Below are 21,496 nucleotides of genomic sequence, written 5' to 3' on the forward strand. Positions count from 1 at the left end.
AGCGCTGCATTTGCCTCCTGAGCGCTCGAGGAGTTGTTTCACTGCAGAGCTGGAGCACAACGGCGTACCTATGCGCAACTCTGCTCCCTGCGGGAGCATATACAGGGACACTATGAACCGCTGAAGAACCGCCATATTTTGAACGCATGGGCTTCTATAGAGAGTTTTAGCCCAGCGGGTTTACGGCCAGCGGAGCGGAGCGGGCGAGTGGAGACGCGACTGCGCATGCGCACCACGCTGAGGCGGCCAGCGGTTTTACGGAGCAGCGTTTACGCCCGCTGGAAAGCACTCCCCAGCGGAGGGTATACGCAGCGCGCGAGCGTGCGTAAGCGCGCGCGGGCGCGTATGGGAAATGCACGATGGCAGGCGCGAACATGAACGCCGGCCACGCCGGCAGTTCTGCATCGATGACGGCGACTGCGGCTCTGACCCCTACATTAGTACTCAGTACATTATTAAAAAATAATGTACTGAGAACATGTAATATATCTTTATTCATCATTTCTTGCATAATAAAAGCAAGCGTAATTCAATTTCATTTCTCAGTAACTCCTATTCGGACCACTAGGTGGGGCAGCAGAGCGCCCCGCTCTTTACCTCGCGCGAGCGGGTGAGTGATCCGCCGGGCTAAAATTCTTTTTTCGCGAGCCGCTCCGCTGGCGCAACGGTGGAGACCGCGAGCGGAGCGAAACGTAAACCCGCTGAGCTAAAAGTCTCTTATGAAAGCTTCGCTACCAGGTGTATTTACTTTGGCGCTACTATCAGCGGCTGCGCTGCCTCGACTTGGTAGTGCTGCTATCACAAGCTGATTGTCATTTCCTCCCGCTCCTTTTCTTCCTTTTTTCACTTATTCAAACGCTCTACAGAGGGCTACAGAAGCTTAGCTCGAGATTTCTGCGTTTCCCCTTTAACAAGCCCATCTCTTTCTCTAGCATGAGTCATCACAGAGCTTCGAAAGTAATCACAAGATTTGGCTGTTGGCGCCCAGGTCACATTTCTGAAGCTTGAGCGAAATATCTTGCAGGGGCATCAAGCGCTCTTTCCGCCGGAGCGCGCGAAGAACGGGAACGCGGTAAAATAACAGAAACTTAGGTGAATTCGCACAAATTCATCTTCAGACCAAAGCGTCAACAAGGTAACGGCGTGGAATAGGAGTCTAACACTGGGGTTGGTGTTAGCTTTTCCACGTCCCGCGCTTCCTAGCACTTTGTCATGAAGAATAATGCGATATCGATTTCAAACTTGGGTGCGAAATATTGCCGTCGTGGTCAACTGCACCCTTGACTACGAACCGCGTGAGCTATGTGTACTGTCTTCATCTTTTGTAGCGGGGACACGGGAGCACGTGCTATCAGCTCATTCTATGGCAGCAGCGAAAAGTGTTGCTCATGCTCAGTGCATGCAGTGTGCAGGAATTAGTACTTCGGACGTTATACGAAGAGGGGGGGGGGCGAGAGCGTAACAGACGTGCCTCGCCTGCAACGCTGCATTGTTATACGGTCGCCCAACGAAGCATTAACATCTGGAGATCGAGAAGCGTCTGAGAAGCTCATGGAGAAACAACAGTGAACTTACGCACTAAATACTAGGCATGAGATTAGGTTTGTGAGAAGTGAGAAAAGCTAACTGTGGACGCAGGCTTAGTGCCTGCTTCAATTTACTGTGATAATTTAGAGGCCCCCGAACATGCCTCCGACTACAAAAAAAACAATGTATCTTAATTTATGGTTGAAAGATTGCTCGAAAATTTGAACTACATTTCTCTTCCGTTTGTAATAATAGTATACATAAATTTAGGTGAATTATCTGATGACTGCAATAGTGGAGGATTCAACAGCTGCGTTTCATCATTTGCGTGTTAGAACTACATAACTGTACCGTCTACAATCACCAGTGATACAGCTACAGTTCTAGAAGTTTGTGTCACAAAAGATTATTATGTTCATGCATAAACTGACTTACTGATTTCTGGTGTCAGTGATCACATTTCAAATTTTTCTTTCATTCCTACAGAGCACGACAAAACTGCCCGTACTGAACGAACCATATTGTTAAATATGATTCCCGTGAAAAAAGAAACTTGATGAAACTGTGAAGCAGTTGAATTACCTCGTTTATAATAATAAATTCGCAGAACATATGTAATATATCAGATATAAGGGGTATTCAGAATTCATTTAAAAGTTCTTGGAAGGCTATAATAATGTTTTGCCACTCATTCAAAGAGTATTTAACAGTACGTACTGGAAGCCGCCGATGAGCAAGCAGTTACACGAAGAAATTCACGCAGAAACTCCTCTGGGAGTTGTCTAAGTACGCGTAAGCATTGTGCCACTTGCTCATCTTCACGCAGCCCGGTGTCATTATCAGTGTGATAACGCTTGATCCGGCCAGTACGAACGACAACGCTGCGGCGACGCGAAGTGGTGCGGACGGCGGTGCAAGTTGCAGTGACAACCCAAATAATGTACTGCCGATGGCTGCGCCAGGTGGCGCTGTTAACGTTCCGATCATCATAAGCTGTTATTGCTCGTTAGCGCCTTGTCCATCTGTGTCGAACCATTATGAACCAAAATCATGCCACTCCGGCGGCGGCACCGACCGATCAAACGTACCCTGGCACGGCCGCGCGGACCATATCTTCAAAGCGATCGGCGAAGCGGACAGCGAGAGCCGACTGCTGATAGCTTCGCGCGCTGTGTGTTCGCCGCTTCGCGCTGAAGAGAAACGCGCGCGTCCACATCTGGAAAGGGATCCGCGAAAGGGGCCGGGTGCGGCGCGTGCCAAGACCTTCGTGAGCGCTGTGTTCTCGCTGCGTCGTTCACGTTGAAGCAAGAGGCAGCACGAAGGTGAATTCGCTTGCTGCTGCGGACTCTATGTTGAAAGCGATCACCTCACGGGGCGGACGGACGGACGGTCGGACGGATGGACGGACGGTTTTCTCATTGGGTAAGCACAGAAATCCTTACGCATTACAACATTCACACAATGTACCAACTTTTCGTTCACAGTCCAAACCACGGAACCAAGCGCCGACTCTCCTGTCTTGCGAAGCATTTGTTGCAGCCATGTAATGTCCCAATCATAAAAGCAAACCGCCGCTCCCGGCCTCTGCTCACCTGCTCTCTTTTAGGTCGCCTTTCAAAGGCATACTCGTCCCTTTCTTTCTTCCCTAGCTAATTATACCAGATGTACGCGCTGTATGGTCGCCCAACCTAGAAACGACCATGTCGACAGCCAAAAGAGAGAAAGAGAGAGAGAAAGACAGAGAGAAGGGAAGAAGGAAAGGCCGGGAGGGTAACCAAACTGAGTCCAGTTTGCTACCCTACACGAGGAGAGGGGAATGGGGAGTTAAAGAGAGATAGAGAAAACATGAGTCTATACCGCATTTTCACATGCACAAAGCTAGGTGCAGGATGTCTACATTCGGGCACTCAAGTCTGTTGCCTTCAGGTACTGAAGAAGTGCTCTAACTGCTTCCTGGATTAATGAACTGTGAGGCCAGGCTCCCAAGATTTTTGCTTCTGTAAATGGCCTGTCATCTATTCTATTCACGGCACATTGGAGAGAGTGACGTTGATTATCAAAGCGAGAACAGTGTCACAGAAGATGACTGATCGTCTCTTCATACTTGCAGTTAGTGCACAATGGTGAGTCCGCCATTCCAATACGATAGCTGTAGGAGTTGGTGAATACTACTCCTACCCACAGCCGACACAGTAGTGTTGCGTCACGTCGTGAAAGGTTTGCTGGTAATTTAAGTTTTAGTGATGGGTCGAGGCTGTATAAGCGACACCTAGAGTTCTGTGGGGTATGCCAATAACCTAACGTGATGGTACGAGCGAGGCTGCGAAACTCTCTTGCAGTCGTTTCAGCTACGAGTATATTAAGTGGCAGGATGGCAAGGTATTGCTTTTGTCGCCGCTTGAAGCGCTGCATCCTAGCGGTGCGTTTTTCGATTGCGACTGCAGCCAGTACAGATGCGACAAGTCTATTTCAAAGAGTGAAAAAGTGTTGTGTCGCGGAAGTTAGCCGTCGCAGTTCTGCCGGGGAGATAAAGGCAGTAACAGCGCGTCCTTTTAGTGGAGCTGCAGTGATGTATTAGCTAGTGATAGTGGGGGCCTGCTGGGGCTTAGCTAATTTAAGTAGAAAATGAAATAAAATGTTTTTTTTTTGCATTAGAGTCAGTCTCCTACTAAATTAGCGACCATCACTTCAATAAGGTTGTGTTAGGTCTGCAGAATACCGGTGTAAAGCAAATGTTTACTTATGTTCCTGAAGGCCTGAATTGCGTGTACTCGCTTATTTTAGGGCTATGCTGCCACCAGTGGCCGAATCAAGTGGTGCAGTGAACATTAATTGTAGCGGAACATGTTAAACTGGTCGCAGCAGTTGTTTGAACTACAGCATGTCGGTGTAGCAAGCTAGGACACAGGCCGAAACATGCCATAAATTGAAGGAAAACTTTGATTTGGGCTAGTTCATTCATGGCTATTCAAAAGGCGCAGCGTGACAAGAGACGGAGAAGAAGAAGCACAAACCACAACACAATCGCTGGCTAACAACTGGTATTATTTGCTCCGAAACCACGTACTTATGCGCCATAAGGCTTGCCATGTAACATAGCAGTTAGCACAGATATGGTCACACATGATCAACCAACCAACGCCACGCCGCGCGTGGGCCCGTACGTGGGCCATTGCAGGCGGCGCAGGTTTGGGTGCTGCGCTAGGAAGTTTCCGCGCAACTTACGATTCGAGCCACAAAGCACCTGGTTCGCTATCAGGCGAGTCGGCGCTCCCGTTTGTCGTACTCCGTGGGCGAGGCCACGTTGTGGTCAATGATTAGAAAACGTGTAGAAGTAAACTGCGTAAGAAAGTCAAACCTACAAAAAACCAATTATCTTATTCCGCGTATTGCGAAGATTCAAAGCGACTGCTGTAAGGTCTCGCCTGAAGTCACTGATAAAACTAAAACAGCAGAGAATAAAAACGTTACTCTAATCACTGCGCCTAATGGAAAATTGTTTGGTTCTTTTCTTAGTGCGTGCATTTATTCAGTACAAATCTAGGGAAAACATTACTTGTTATGAATGATAAAATTACTGAAAATGTTGAACACAAATAATACACCCTTGGCATATGCCTAGATTTCTGTGAGGCATGCAACTGTTTACAAAATGATAATCTTTTAGACAACTTCAATTATTATGTCATAAGTGGGGTTGAAATAACTTTCTCACAGAGATGTATATGTAATTGGGAGAAATATCTACGGGTGAATGATCTCTTTTCCAACCGATTAGCTATGACTACAAAGTTCCCCGGGGATCCATATTGAGGCCACTATCATGTTTAGTGATTATAATGAAATTACTAATCTACCAGTTGCTATAGGCATGATTGCGTATACTGGCGATATGAACATAATCTTGACAATGTGGTATCTAATAAAATCACTAACCATGGCAAACAATTAAGTAGGTTATAATTCAGGCTGCAACACAACACTATTCTTAAGTTTGTGTAAAGTAACATAATTCTCAGGTCCATGAATGCTGTTTATCTTTTTACTTTTAACAATAAATTCTGGAGACGTAAAAGTACGCCAGCTTGCCTGCATTGAGTTTCTTGGTGTTTGATTCGGCGACACCTCTGAATTAACACTGAAAAAAAAAAAACATTGGCTGTCTCTGTAGGGCAGTCAATCTGATAGCCATGAGGTTAAGGCTGCTGATATATTATGCCTTCGCCTACTCTAAGCTAATCTATTGTGCTTATTATGGGATACCACCGCTGTTACTATCAGAAACCTTTATTCATTCAGAATAGGGCTTTGTGGTACCTCCATGGCTACAATGGCAGGCAGAACAAATTTTTTACGCCACCGTTATTCAGCACGTATGGCTTACTTAAGTGATCCGGTCTACTATTTTCATTTGCTGCAAACACCATAAGCTATACACTCTAAACAGCACTGTTTCTAATAACTCGGATTCGTTTCGCTCACAAATACTATACTTCCCTAAAACTCGTACTTAAAGGTAAATAAAAATTGAACTTTCAAGTAATTGCAGCTGCTACTATGGTCTAAACGCATGTCCCTTTTCTTCACCAGGGCAACAGGAGATGCTCACGGGCTTTTCGACGGCTGGATGATGTCGTCGCGGAGCATTTCGTCGACTTCTTGCCTAATGGCTTCACGTTCTCGCGTCGAAACTCGGTAAGGGCTCCGGCGGAGTGGTTGAGCGCACTCTTCGGTTATTATACGATGCTTTGCAACTGGTGTTTGTCGAATCCTCGATGACGTCGAAAAGCAGTCCTCGTGTCGTCGGAGAAAACTCCTGAGCTGTTGCTGCTTGCTCATGGGGAGACTTGGATTTACGTCCAAGTCTGGTTGATGCGGCAGAACCGGAGAGGACTAACGTATTACTGGTTTCCAGAATTTCCTCGATGTACGCGATCGTAGTGCCCTTGTTGATGTGTTTGAACTCCTGGCTGAAATTTGTCAGCAACACTTTAGTTTTTCCTTTGTGCAGTCGAGCGATCCCTCTTGCGACGCAAATTTCACGGTCGAGCAGTAGATGTTGGTCACCCTTGATGACGCCTTCTACGTCGTCAGGTGTTTTGGTGCCGACGGAAATGACAATGCTGGAGCGAGGCGGGATGCTGACTTGACTTTCGAGCACACTCAAGGTGAGGTCACGACGAGACCTCACCTCGCGGCATCTTCCAAGGACAAGTACACATGTCGTAGGTTATCCTCAGATGTCCAGTCGTTAAAGGTCGAGATCCTTTCGAAGGTTTCGAGCAAGGTTTCCGGATCCTCCGACGTAGCTCCACGGAAGGTAGGGGGCTCTCTGGGTTGTAGAAGTACGACGGGTGACACTGGGGCTGCCATTGTGGTTGTTTTGGTCACAATCTTTTTGGTCTTCTCAGGCAGAAGTCCATGCTCCGGGGGCAGCTGTTCTAGACGACGGCTTGCTCGATGGTCCGGGACTACGTTGGTGCTCTCTTTGCGGTCCTGGCTTGGATCACGGCTTGTCGGGGGCGTCCGGTACATGGTCGAAAAGCACCTCCACCAGATGTCACGTGGTAGTGAGGTTAAAAAACACAGTAGCAATACTGTGAAAGACAAAACTTGCTTTTATTGGGCGAACCTGTGCCCACAAAGACAGGCTACACTTAAAGCACAACGATAACGTCGAACACAGTCGGCGATCGTCGAAAATCTGATCAGCGGGTCAAGCGCGTCGGCTTTTATAGTTCAGTCGTCGAATGTTCCAGAGTAACCGCTGGGACGCGCGTGTCTTCCACAAAGTACTACACTATTCGCGTCGCGCATACATGCAATCAGATTACACAAGTTGCGGGGAAAGACAGCGCATGGAACCATCGATAAGATTCCAGAAAATTATTTTACATGCAGGCGCGTACTGCGCTGTGCGAGAACATTTGTTAGATGGTGAGAAGTGGTCCCCCGATAAAGATAAAGAAGTACACGTGTCAATATTATTCTTCAATCCCACTCTTACCCTCTCTCCGCTAAGCTACTCAATAATTTGTTGTAACTCGTCTGCATTGTTGCTGAATAGAACAATGTCATCGGCAAACCGAAGGTTGCTGAGATATTCGCCGTCGATCTTTACTCCTAAGCATTCCCAGTTTAATATCCTGAATACTTCCAAGTAATAATTACTTGATCAAAAATTATGTTTTTCATTGTAGATAATAATGTTCATTGTGCTACCTTACGAACGCTCGCTGGTCCTATGTAACACTTGAAGCACCCTTGCAATTTACATGTTCATATCCTGTTAACCATACAAATTTGTGTGGTACTCTATTATGCCAAATTGTATGGTGGATCTATGAGGGCCGCCAGGCCGTTCAGCTTTTAGCCCAGATTCCTCCTTCATAACGAAGGAAAATAAAAACTCATTTCTAGCAGCACTTATTCGCTGCCCAAACCTATTAAAGGATCTACATCTTCCAATAAATGTTTGACCAAACTTGAACAAAACCAAGAAAATGACCTCAGGCTTTATTTAAGACGCCACTTTTTCTTTTATTTGTGATATCAATAAAATCGCGGGCAGAAATGAGATCGAAATATCATATCCCATCGTTTTTAGCCTCGATATCAAGGACGAGAACAAACCGCGTGATCTTTTACCTGCGCGGTGTTGCCTATAAGCTAACTGAGACCTCAGTTTAAAAAGATATAAAGAAAGCTACAGCGACTAACTAGCGGTTGATATCGAAGAAAGGCAAGGTGTTTTGGGGCACATAAGTGTGCCATGTGGTTTGTTGTTCCTTGTTCTTCTATGTTTGTTATTCGAGAGGGAAGAGAGGAACTCACCGGAAGGCATTGTCTTTCTTTAATGTCAACCACTGCTGCGTCACCTTAACCTCGCCTACACTCGTTCACTGTGCTTTAGGTGCATCCTGCTTTTACATGCATGGAGCCCCTTACTCAACCTTTGCTGTACCTCATTTTCTTTTTTTAGACAGTTTTAGCACTACTTTCAGGATAAACCCATATCTTTAGACCGCACTTATCTCCCACGATCGCACCATATTTTTCGATGTCTGAAGCCACACTTCCGTTTCCGGTTTTAGGCTCACTCGGAGAAAGCGCATACGGGTTTATTACCTTAATTAGCTCGAAAATGTTGAAATTAATTTCCGCGTCTTTGAGCTCATAAAGCATTATTACCATTGCATGCATATATTTATGCCGTGTGCCTCCTTTTCTTTCCAAGCATCATCCTGACGCAATTTTTCGTTTTCTTATCAGCATTATAATGAAGGCTCTATATCTTAATCTTTACTCAGCCCACAAAGGTGACATGGAAAGCCCTGCAGTTATGCTTCATTTTATTTTGAATTTCCGTAGTGAATTGGTGCAAACAACTAAAATAATGGCCCTATCTCTGAAGTGCTGTTTTTCAATAAAGATTATTTAGAAGTTGATCAATATTTAGCAGCTAACATGTGGTCCCGGTGACCTAAGCCTTGAGTGCTCTTGCATACTTCTCCAAAGAAAATAAGGGAAACTATGAGGTCCGATTTTATTTATAGTCACAACCACGTGAAGCCAAAACATAAAAAAGCAAATGATAACACAAGAGACGGCATTTCTAGTTGCCTTTTTCTAACTGCACTGTAGTTTTAATGAACTGAAGTCAAATGAAAGGCGAACAAAAAACAAGTTACCGCCAGTAGGAACGGAACGCATAACCTGCGCATTACGCATTATCCGGGGCCGCTATGGCCATAAATTGCACTGGCGAAAGAATGTGTGGGTATGTATACCTATATATATATATATATATATATGTATATATATATATATATACCAAGGATTGTTTGTGCGGTAGCAGTCACAGTCGCAGCACAATTCGCAGGGCAACGCACGCGTATTTCTTAGGTTGTCGGTACGACTGTCACCGGCGGGAAGTTCTGTTAATTTTCGTAATTTCCTTTCCCTTAGCTTATCATTTCTACACATGAAATAACATAATTAGCTTAACCAACCCGAACGGGAATAATCTAACATGTGTACTGTTATACCGGGCTTCGGCTTGCTTCTCCTGCGTCTGTATTGGACACAGGTTGCGGGAACAGTGATGTTTGGGCATGTGTCTGGAAATAAAGAGAACACACACACAAACATATACTTATACATATATACATATATATATATATATATATATATATATATATATATATATATATATATATATATATATATATATATATATATATATATATATATATATATATATATATGCACATATTCTTGTCTTGCACATTCCTACACCTACAGTTTCTGTGTATTGGGAACGGGTGCTGAAATATGACATGTACTTTAGTGTTTTCGTGCGGCGGATACGAGGTACGTATACGGGATCGATTACTCCGCCTTGTCTCGTGGTGGGCACGTAGTCGTGCTCCGGCGCTGCTAGACTGCCACGTACACTGCTTTGCACCGAGGCGTATAATGCTTGCGCGGACAATGAGTCGTTATCAAGCCATACCTGCCGGCCCCTGTTAAGCCACGCACGCAGCAGGCTTAAACTGCGCATTCTCTCCCTGTACTGGGAAAGGCTTCAATACCGGATCACTGCCGGCCCGGTATTGCACTGTCTCCGGAATCAGTCCACGTCTTTTTGGTGCCACGGTCAGACGACCAGAATTTTCGAACTACTCCACCTATAATGCTGCGCATTATAATTCAGCTAACTTCCCCTACGACTTTCTTCGCCTCAATATCTGTTCGCATCATACGGTTGCGCACTTCGTGGCACGGACCTTTTTATAGCAGTGTGTTGTTCCCAGAAGCGCCAGCCGGTCTTCAGTCGCAACCCTCACGTTCACTGCAAAGGCGCATGTTTACGTTTTTTTTTTTTTTTTTGCTTGCAGTCTCAATTGTAGAGCCACGAAAGAGTGGCCAGAGAGCGCATGATGTTCCTAGAATAGTACAGTATATTGGCCTTATCGAACAGCTGTATTAACGGTTTCCTAGAAATATTATCCTTGTGCGATTTACTGGAAACGTGCTAGCCCTGCAATATTTGTGTTGTTGGATGACAGTTGACACCAATCCGGCTTGACAAATGACTACATTGTACTATTCCCGTCGTACATGCTTGTTGCTTGGTATAGTGTAGAAATTTTTGCAATGTTCCTCTGTGAGCCTCTAGCTGTCTTGGATCAATTGGATTTGAAAGCTAAATAAGTATGAAGTTTGTTAAGTATTAGCGATAGGCAGAATTAGTAGCCACTGGCAATATTACATGAGTACGTTTGGTTGAAATTACAGCGAAAAATATAGAGCTGCGTAGCAAAGCTTCGAAACTAGCATTCTTGTTCCACGCAATGTGCGAATTTGTCGTAAATAAGCAACAGTGAACGTTTAAAGAAACCCACAATGTCCGCGTTTAAAGGTGTGCTACTTGCTCGCAGAAGGCGACGCGCCAAATATATAGATTTCAGGTCTCAGAGCTTTTGTTGCTGGAAGAATACGTATGTTTTACACCATTTTTACGAAAGATTTATACCTAGTGCTTCAATCATTGCATTTATTACAGTAACACGTATTTTCAATCGACAACATAACTACACGCTTGCCCAATATAGCACCAAAAAATACTACGAATCCCACCTCCAAGCTGTATTCTTCAGTACCGAATACCGTCTTCTGAAGCGCGGCACGAATGCATTATACCGATGTTTCCCTAAATGGGAAGGGCAGTAGAATTTATTCGTCACCATCTCAGTAGTAGTGTAAAGGCACATTACAGTTCTACTTTCAAATGATTTATTTCAAGCTAAATATTCATTAATATTTACACAATATTCTTGTAAATATGGTTTCGGCTCTCTGTATAGGTCGGAACATTGAATGATGTCCATTTTCGTAATGAAATGAAGATGTCTCGTAGGTGTTCATTATTAAAGTCACCATACGTCCTTTATTTCAGTATCTTGAATCTTTGTCAAAAGCAGGGATATATTATGATGACCAAACTAACTAGAAACCACATTCAATGGTGGATGGATGGAAGGATGCTACGAGCATTCGCTTTGATACGGGGCGCTTGGTTGCACCACAAAGCCCTTGTTCTGATTTAACTCATGTTCTGTTAGAAAAAGAGAAAAAAATCCAAAAAGCCAGTGATGCGTGCGCAGCCCTGTTTCTGTGCACGGTAGTCATATGCTGCTTTATATTTTCGCAGTCATGAATACACGAATGCGGATCATTCGTGCACGTGAAAAACACAGAACGCGGAAACCGTCAAGTGCCCTGCAATCATGTTTGCCGAACGAAAGGGAACATTTGCTGCGTAAGCTAGGAAGTCAGCAAGCGCACTCGAAGGCTTTATGCTTAGCTTCTTTTTGTATCCAAAACAGCGATCTGGCTATGCGGCTCACCTCTGTGGACTTTCAGTTCCTGAAGTGGACTGAGCAGACGCAAAATAAGGAAGCCCAAAGGTCTTAAATGGCAATGTTGTGATTTTATCGTAATCCGACATTGATTTTTTGTGTAAATAGTGACTTATATTTAAGCGCTCCTGCTCTATGCTATCTGTGCAAAATAATATAGCACCCTCGTTAATTGAAAAGCAACCACAACGGCACCTCCACATATGCAGGTGATTATTAGATATAATATGGCTCTATATTTTGGCATGAGGTCAAATCCGAAGCTGCACGGTTGGACTGCTTGTTTTTCCAAGGTACGGCTCAAGCCACATCTCTAAATTGGGCAGCACTTACGCCATGTGCTGAGGCAAACGTTAATACTTTCTGCCAGGACAACCTAAGCCGAAGCTGGAAATGGTACTGCTCCCATGTTCATCGTAATAACTTGCACTAAATACGAAACAATGTGCCGACTCATGCAAAGTTCCATTCATGTGGCTGAAAATCAGATTATCTTTAAGTGCGACATTATTTGCCTCTATGAAAGCCAAACATGCGCATAACTTTCAGACGGTATGCAATATCGCACTACTACTCTTCGTAATACTACATGCATGAGCGTTTAAAAGGACATATTCCGCATACTTGTATTCGGTACGTTGGGAAATATGCGAAAAGCTGTCTGTATTCTAGGTACTCTGTTCTTGTTGATCTCAAACCACAAGACCGATAAGCTCGAAAAATAAACCGGTCGTAGACAGCGAAGAGCAATGTCGAAGTGGCAGTCGTGGCAAACATGCCCCTCGACTCACGCGCTCTTGCATGTACGAAAAGACCCGAAAGCGATCTATATTACCACATAAAATAATACGCATACAACCTGTTAAGGAAGTGCCCCTGGCCTCTACAAAGCACCATGGACTCACTTTTCTAAGAAAGACGTGGAGGAACACGCGCAATCACGCAGATGTAGGTAATGGTCGTAACAGACAGATTTCGAGACACAACAGCAAATCACCGTCTTTTTTCGCGTAATTTCATCAGCCCGCCTTTTATTTCTTGTGATTTGCCTGAAGGAACATTGCCGTAGCTAAGGGAAGAACGTGTGGTAGACAAAACGGAGAACGATATTTCACGGGCGCTGTCTTCCAGCAGCACACGCGAGGAAAGTCTGACAAACAGGGCCACATAAATGTTGTTATTACTCAATTCCCGCGAAAACATTACCATTCGAAAAATACGCGTCGCGATTGGCTCTTTCTCGTCTGTGAATCTAAACATACGTATCGATCCAATAATAATTTCCCGTAGTTGATATCGATGCAGGCGCAACCTGTCCCATAGAGCAAAACCTTAAGCTTGCTACTCTTGAGACCGCATGTGTTGCGGCGGAAACCTGCGGTAAAAACTAAACATTGGGCGTAAGGTCCTCAAGCAACCCACACAAGTGGCCGACGTTAATCTACAACGCGCATTTAAACCACAGTGCGTGAGCGTTTTTCTCAATGCGGGCGGACCGAATAGACCACTGCGGCGTGGAATCGAACCCACAATTTCATGCTATAGGCAATAAAACGCTGTACAGACTGAGCCGCCGTGGCAAGGGATATTTGTAATTACAAATTCGGTTCAAAATTGTTCTATGAAACAGTAGCACTCTCTGGCTCTCAGAAATAGGCCACATATTTCTTGCTTTATCTTTCATTTTTTTACGTGAAAAATGTTTAAGATTGGACGCATGGTGCGAGGTCACCTGCTAAGGTCGCCCATAACGACAAAAAGTTCTAGCATTATTGTACCTGTTCAACCGTGCTGACCACGTGGCAATCTGTGGTATCATTGTGTAGAGGAAAGACGCCATTACCCGACCATGCTTGTGTCGCGTGCACAGATGACGCCGTTGTCGCAGACGGAGCTAAATTTAGCATCTTGTTCGGTGTACTTAACCATGTTAGTATAATGCATCGAACTCAAACCAACGCTGATCAGGAGTCATGAGGCCTAAACATATGCTATTTGTTACGGAAATTGCACGCTTGTTCGTCTATGATCTCTCTGCCTAAGACACGTACGGTGAAGAAATGGCGTCAGGAGACTCTGGCAGCAAGTCAGAGAGACATTCAACCCGTCTGGCCACGACGGAACGTGTACGTCTCCACCGGGAGCTGAAGTGCAGGTGATCGAGGAAGGCAGGATGCCTATGGTGCGAGCGACGCAGGGCAGTCTCGGGTGCTACCAGTAGGGGGGGGGGGAGAGGGAAGGGAGGAGGGTCAGCTCTTTTCCCTAGTGCATAAACATCCTCTGCAAAAGAAACGAACCCACTACGAATAGGGAGTGAGCACGCTTAGAAAATTATATCGTAAGACCGCCTCTAGCTGCAACGTAAATTAGGCACGTAACCTTTCTAATGCGTGAACAAATGTAATTTGTGCATTTGGTTACGTCATTTCTCTGCCTTAGGGCACATGCACCGCCTGCCGAACGCACAAGACCATTCACCCCGCTACGACTGCCACCCTGATACAGCGCAGCTGTTTTCCTTATTTTTTTTTTGCGAATCGAGGTAGTAGTTCCCGGAATCGATTAATCAAGAACACACTGTATTGTTTCACTCAATTGAACCAAACCTTACAGAAAAGCTGTACATTTTGTTCAAATGAGTGCAGCGGTACATTGTTCTAAGTCGACTAGAGTTACTCGGACTTACTTTTGTAGAGTATTAGTTATGTTTATTATTAAATTTCTAAATATTTATATTTGCACATAACTGCGAATAAAGACTTTATAGAGTTCGATCAAAACATTTGCGGAGAAACCATCGAAGGTTGTGAGTGTAAACCAATGGCCCGAACAAAGGAACGAACGAACGAAGGATAGAAGGAGTGAACAAGCGAGTGAGTGAGCCAACCAACGTTTTGCTTGCCTAACCCGATCACCGACCACCGGCCAACTACAAAGAAAGGCTAAAAAGGCGAAAAAAGCTAGGCGATATAAAATCACTAATGCAGTAGCTTCTGCGATATTATGTTTCATGTTTCATTATTCAGGGCTCTGATGAAATCCGGCGATATATTTATGACATGACCTCAATGCGCGCTTGTGATTGGATGGATGCTATGAGCGTCCCATTCTAAACGGCGAAATCGGTTGCGCCACCAAACTCCTGTTCTTATTTTGCCTAATGTACTACCTATACTTTTGAGAAAACACACAAATAAAAAAAATTCCCAGCATAAAACTTTCTGAACCATTACTGCGAACTGTTTTTTTACGCGACCGTTGTTTGTGCTCTCCCTACTTTCCGCCACCAAACCTCCCATCGCCCTCACTAATCTCTATTGCAAATACGTTTCCCTGTTATCCCTGAGCTAAATGGCTTCAAGGTGGCTAGACCAGCATAACCGGCAGCTGAGTCGGTATCTTCACATTCTAATATGACATGTTGTAGCGTTTCCCTAGCTTTACCGAAGCAAGCATATGCTTCATCGTCCTTAGCATAGCTCTATTTATTACTACTGGTTATAAGGCATCCTGATCTCGCTTCGAAAAGTAAGAAGCTTGCGTTTGGGTTATGGTAAGGTGTTTCTTCCCTATTTTGATTATTATCTCTTAGGTAGTTACTCATAGCAGGTTTCTCTTGTGTCGGAACCACCGAAGAGACTTGCTCAGCCTCTCTGACTTTGCGTTTGACGTTCTTTGTTGCCATGTTGCGAACCATACCGGTCGCGTACTTGCTGGTAAGCTTCCTTGCTCTCGTCCTGCTCTGTCAATCAACTTTTTCCTGTACGAACATCTGAAGGTTCTCACGGTCCGTTAACTTTCTTCCATATTCCTCAGTCTTCCGTCCAAATGAATTTTACTCTGAGCTTTCCTCCCTTTAAAACCTGCCAAGCCCACATCACCATTCACAGCTTCATTGGTTGCCCTTCCGTGAGGGGTCCATGTCAGTCTTTCCAGTGACCTTTGCTTGCCATGGAGTCCCGATTGTACCCCCGATTTTAAGCAAAGAACCACATTTACAAATGTAAGTCCTGACATCATTACACCTTTCCACATGCTACGGAGCACCTCGTAACTATTTTATCGCCCATGATTCTCTGTGTTTCATTAAAGCAGCGTTTCTCTTCTTTTTGCTGTTATGGTTCTTTTCCTGTGTTTCCAGATATCTATCATGTTCGTTCATCCCTACACCAAGGTATTTGTACACTTTTACCTGAGGTACTTCAGGGCCCGGCATTAACACTGTCTCTTCAATGTTATCACTGAATAGCATAAAACTTAATTTCACCAAATTTTAATCCTAAATTCTCTCCTTCTTAAGACAGATATCAGCCACACGTTCCATATCACATTGCTTGTTAGCAAGCAGCGTAAAACAAACCTGGAAGCTGCTGCTGCTCTATAATCGCGCGCATCTGTATGACAGATTAAACCCGATATTGCTTCCCTCTAGCACTCTTTACATGTACATTATAAGCGGCGGCGGTGATGCAGGACATCCCTGTCGCAGTCCCTTTGTGATAACTTTCTCTTAGTGCCTCATTCCTTCCCATTAAACGCAAACAGTAATTTCTCAATATCCCTCAAATGCTTTACGCATTCGTCGCCTATGCCTTTGATTTAAGACTATCCTATAAAATGTTGCGCTCTACATTGCGATACGCTCCGGTAATGTCTAAAAAGCCACATGTAATGGTCTTCTTCTCTGGATATTTCTATACACAAAGTGAGAACAAATAACTGATCATTCAGACGCCTATCTATTACATAACCATTCTGAAGTTCTTGCGATATGCCACTGTGTTCTACCCATGCTTGCAGTTTTAATTTATTCGCCTGCATTGATAACCTGTCTATTGCCGATGTAATCACCAACGCTCTATATGAGGGAATTCTGCCTTCTTCCCCTTTACCTTTATAAATCAAATTCATTCTACTTTGTCGATTATCCAATCTTGTAAGCTTTTTTTCTACTGCTTCCAACCTAGCTTTTTCACGTGTTGGCCCTAGTCTGTCTAGTCCTGTGGCTGTGCGGTTTGGAAATTTCAGCTTTCTTCCAGTTGAAATTTCTAAGCACCGGCTGCTTTCCCATCTGGTTCTCCTTCATGTTCTTTTTGCTCAGAAACCACATCGCCATTGCCTTGAAATTATTCTGCTGTCATTTTTCGAATGTCATTTAATGCCGCATCCCCTTCCACTTTTTTCCATCTTTGTCTAGGACATTTTGCATTGTTCCCGACTTGCTGCCTAGTAAGTTGATGTGGTTATAAATATACCAGGTACGGCCTTCTTTTCATCATGTATTTTTAATACCAATGTTCACTTTCCCCTTTTGCCTTTGCTTGCACCGGTATTTGGACCATAGTTTTTTCTCCCCTTATATATCACATTTTCTGTCTATTTCATCCCTGCTCAACTGTGAATATTATTTGCACAGTTGACTATGCTCTCTTGATGCTTTCTGTCGTGCATCGATGACTTCCCGTATGTCTCTGTTTCACCAGCTTTTCTATTTCTTTTTTCCTTTCCAATAGGCGTGTTGCTTCTCTATCCTTATTTCTCTCGTCATTACGCTTAGATATTTCCTATATTCCGACTTCTTGCTTGGCCATTTGCCAATACCTTTCACGACTCCTGTCACTATATTTGTTATTTGTCCAGCGTTCCAAAGTTAGACTTTCTGTTCTTCCTTCCTTGCTCAGTTTCCCAACTACGTATCGCATTTAAGAAATGATGCGTTTATTGTCACTCCCTATGATGCTATACCCTACCTCGTCAATGACCATTTCTCTCAATTTATCATACATTTCTTCTTTCATGTGACAGTAAACAATGCTCGATTGCTTATTTGCGTCTTCTCATGTGATCTATCCTACACATTTAGGTCCCGTATTCAGGACAACGACGTTATGTAGGTCAAAGAGATGTAGCATTAACTTTCCGTTGTTCTCGGTATAACTGTCTAGACCGTGCACGGAGGTATTCATGTCACCCAACAGGATAATTCCGGTATCATTCCGGAAACTCTAATATCCTCACTTAGTCATTCCAATAAATGTTGATTCTTCTGTGCGATTTTTCCTGTCAATAAATACCGCCAAGTTTTCTTTCCACTGACTGCGCCTGATGACCAAAGATGCTCTGGACACTTTGAATCTACTCTCTCCCACTTCGATCCCTGATGTATGAGCATTCGGACTCCCCTCTTTCTAATTATGTCGTGTTGCACCTTCCCCAAACGAAATTTTCAAACATTGGTGGCTCTTCTACGTCTCTAAGGTGCGTTTCTGTAACCGCATACACACTTCTTTATTTATGTGCTGTTTAATCGCTAACCAATTTTCCTTTCATCCCCTACCATGCATGTTTATGTAACTTATTGTACGGCGAGCTATTATCTGTCTTTTTGGACACTGAAGCATCAGCGGGAATGACCACGCCTACCAAGCCGCCCGATCTGTAGATGAAAGTGGTCAACGTGGGTTGATTCCGCTTCTCGAAGAGACTCTGCTCCTGGGCTACAATTGACGTCCCGTGAATGTAATTTGCCCCTGAAGGATTTCAACGTTACCTACCGCTTAGTTTACCACGACGTGAACAGACCACGCTGCACCGTATGTGGCTGGGCGTTGCATTTGAGAACTCGCGTGCCTTCCTTATTTGAATCGCCAACAGCCTGGCGTGCGACACATGCAGCAGAGATGATACGTTCGCACACATTATCTGTACCTTCCCACGATATAGTGCCCAGAGACAAGTGATGTGCAGAGTGATGAACCAAATGTACAGTCCTCCACAATCACAACTAAAAGCTTTAGGTCAGTGCCCTCAAAGAACACCTGCGCTGATGGCCTTACTCGCGTTGCTATGGTTCCCGTAGTCTACGGGCCTTCACAATAGACATCAAGAACTTTCTTGAAAGCTTGCAGGAAAGAACCACGTAAAAAATAACGTCATCGAAAAAAAGCAACTTCATTAGGTGTGCCTAAGCATGCTGTCCAGCTTCTTCAATACATCAAGACGAAAATTCCACAGTCGGCTGGTGGTTCGCCATAATTAACACTGTTGCGCAAAGCGACGAATGGACAGGAATTTGGCAAGAAAAATAACACACTACACACAACACCTGTGCGCTCAGGTGCCCTATGTTGTTTTGTCGCTTGAGCCCTGTCCTTTGGCCGCTTTGCTCGACAGTGCGCTAAGCACTAAGCACTGAGACAAATATTTTAATACATGCGCATACAAACTAAACTAATTCGCCTATTGCACACCGAGAAATACTGTAACTTAAGTCAACTAGAACAATCGATGACGATGAGAGGCCTATAACATTTTTAGAGTCTCAAATTAGTGGAAATACACGGTATTTCTAAATACAGATCTTATTCCTTCTCGGCATCAAATCAGAAGGATAAGTAATACTGCGAAGAGCTATCTTGATGGAAAGAGAAGGTGATGAACCGTCACTAACGGACAGTGAAGTAATTTCGATTTCGTTTACAATCAGTAATTTCAGATTTTAAAAGAAATGCCCCAAACCCCGTACAAAAATTCTAATGTGGCTGCCGGCATAGCATGGAAGCTAAAACTACTTTATTATTTTTCACGGAACACGGCAGGTTACATTTCCCGTGATTGAAAAGTGGTAGGGCCTTCACCAAACAGTGGGGGTGTCTGTTGTAATGCTCTGCAGTATGAAATGAACTTGAATAGCCTTCGGTAATCAGAGGGCTTAATACACCCACAGCTGAGTTACCGCTCCTTTTTACTTTTCAGTACTGGACATAATTGGCAAAAGGACCTTGCGTACATTAGTGGGGACACCCTGATTGTAGGGATTTTGCTCGGCGCACTGAATTTTGCATGGTCGTAGTACTGGATAGGGTGCGTTGTATTGATTTTTGCGAATCGTAGGTGGCCCTACACGGTTATTGAAAGGAGCATAAAAAAGGTAAGATAGTCTTAAATTACATTGAGGTATAGGCGCCGTTAGGCAGCACTGAATGAGGACATCTATATTGCAATAAATGGAAGGGGCAATGAAAGCACATTGTCGCACTAATTACAGTAACAATAAACGGCCTGTAAGAGGCGCTTACTGCAATATGTAGCCGACAACAGCAAGCCTTCTAGCGTATGTTTGAGCTGTTGGCACGTCAGCGATAAACATTTGAAACGTAGCGCCTATCAGTAGAACATAACGCACCACCAGACCGCGGGTATAAGCTAGTCGCTGTAAACGCTATTAGGAATAAAGGCGGAACGCTATTGCCTTTAAAAGGCCGATTACAAAACTAGGAACGGCGAATTCGCATACGTGGCCTTCTCGATTCTGACAACCGTCAGAAGTGAAACGTACGTTGTGAATCAAAAGCGAAACTGCAAGTCATTATGTGGCACACTAATGCGAAAGAGCCGAGCATGGCCTTATTATGGGCATATTTTCCAAAGGTATCGATATGCACGAATGTGAGACCACAGCTGCAAAATATTTGTTAGCCCTTGTTTCCTCCCAGGTTGTGGATAGCGCGTAGAGTGAACAAAGTGAAAAAGAAGGGGCGGAGATCCTCGGTAAGTACAACGTAGAAAAGAATATTAGAAATAATTTAGCGAAACAACTCTAGGATAATAAAGATTAAGCGCTCGCATTAGAAAGGACGTGTAATTATCTGAGATTTATTTTTTTATAAAGAAGCAAGGGTAATTTTTCCTCCCGTAAATATTCAAGTAATCGCTCTAAGGGCAAGTGAAGTGCTAGTAAGTTCAGAAAAAACGATAACGTCACGCAATATAAACCATGAGGTAAAGTCAAACCTGTGCCACATCGCAAACTTAAACACTCAACATTCTATTGCATCCGCTGGTCAACCAGCACGCCCCGCAGAAGTTGATGATCTGATCAGTGTGTGAAACAATGCCAGTTTCAGATATTGGGAAATAACAAAAATAAGAAATTTCAATAACTTCAATATTGAGTCGCGGATCCGGAAAGCATTTCCAATTAGATATTTTAAAGGTCACGTATATCCCCACAGTCAAGCAGGTGCTAACAAGAAAAGTGAGTCTATAAATGCTCACCTTGCCTTATAGCACGCCGCTTTCTGGGTAATCCAACAACCGGGGCTCACTCGTTGACGCTGCGCATTCTCTGCAGCGCGCCTTACTGGAAAATGCAGGACGTATTTCCGAAGGTAGTTAACGTTCGTCCAGCTAATAGGGGGCGGAACTGCTTGCGTTGCGTACGAACACTTTCAATATCAACGGACCACTGATCCGGAAGCATATGGTAAAGTGGCAGAGGTTTCGCGTTAGCGGTCTCGGGCTCCACCGCGTGTATTACGACACTGCCCGCCTGCTGCTGTCTTCGAGCGGCAGGCAACGGCCCGTCGGCGAATCTGCTCTATACACGTTGCATGCAGCGCGCGTGCTACTCGTAAGCCGGGCACAGACGTTGATGACGCGGCCTGCGAGGTTCTGTTTTTGTCGCGGCGCGCGGCCGCCAGCTGGCACGCAGCCAACAGGCCAAGCTGAGGCTGCTAGGAAGGAGCGGAGGAGACGCGCGTCTA

General features: G+C 44.4%; 1 protein-coding gene across 4 annotated transcripts in view; it reads right to left on the minus strand.

Annotated features, from left to right (window-relative positions):
- Positions 1-21,496, minus strand: part of LOC126524673 (uncharacterized) — a 143,287-nt gene that overhangs the window by 21,914 nt on the left and 99,877 nt on the right. Inside the window, exon 1 of one of the 4 annotated variants that reach the window (XM_055067313.2) lies at positions 21,014-21,332. The exons of 2 other annotated variants lie outside the window; for them this stretch is intronic. The gene's annotated coding sequence lies outside the window, so the exon portion shown is untranslated. Of the gene's footprint in view, positions 1-21,008; positions 21,333-21,496 lie in introns of those variants that run through there. One more of the 4 variants, XM_050172976.3, reaches the window with a different exon arrangement.

The sequence above is a fragment of the Dermacentor andersoni genome, chromosome 3 (assembly GCF_023375885.2).
Source record: "Dermacentor andersoni chromosome 3, qqDerAnde1_hic_scaffold, whole genome shotgun sequence".
Lineage (NCBI taxonomy): Eukaryota > Metazoa > Arthropoda > Arachnida > Ixodida > Ixodidae > Dermacentor > Dermacentor andersoni.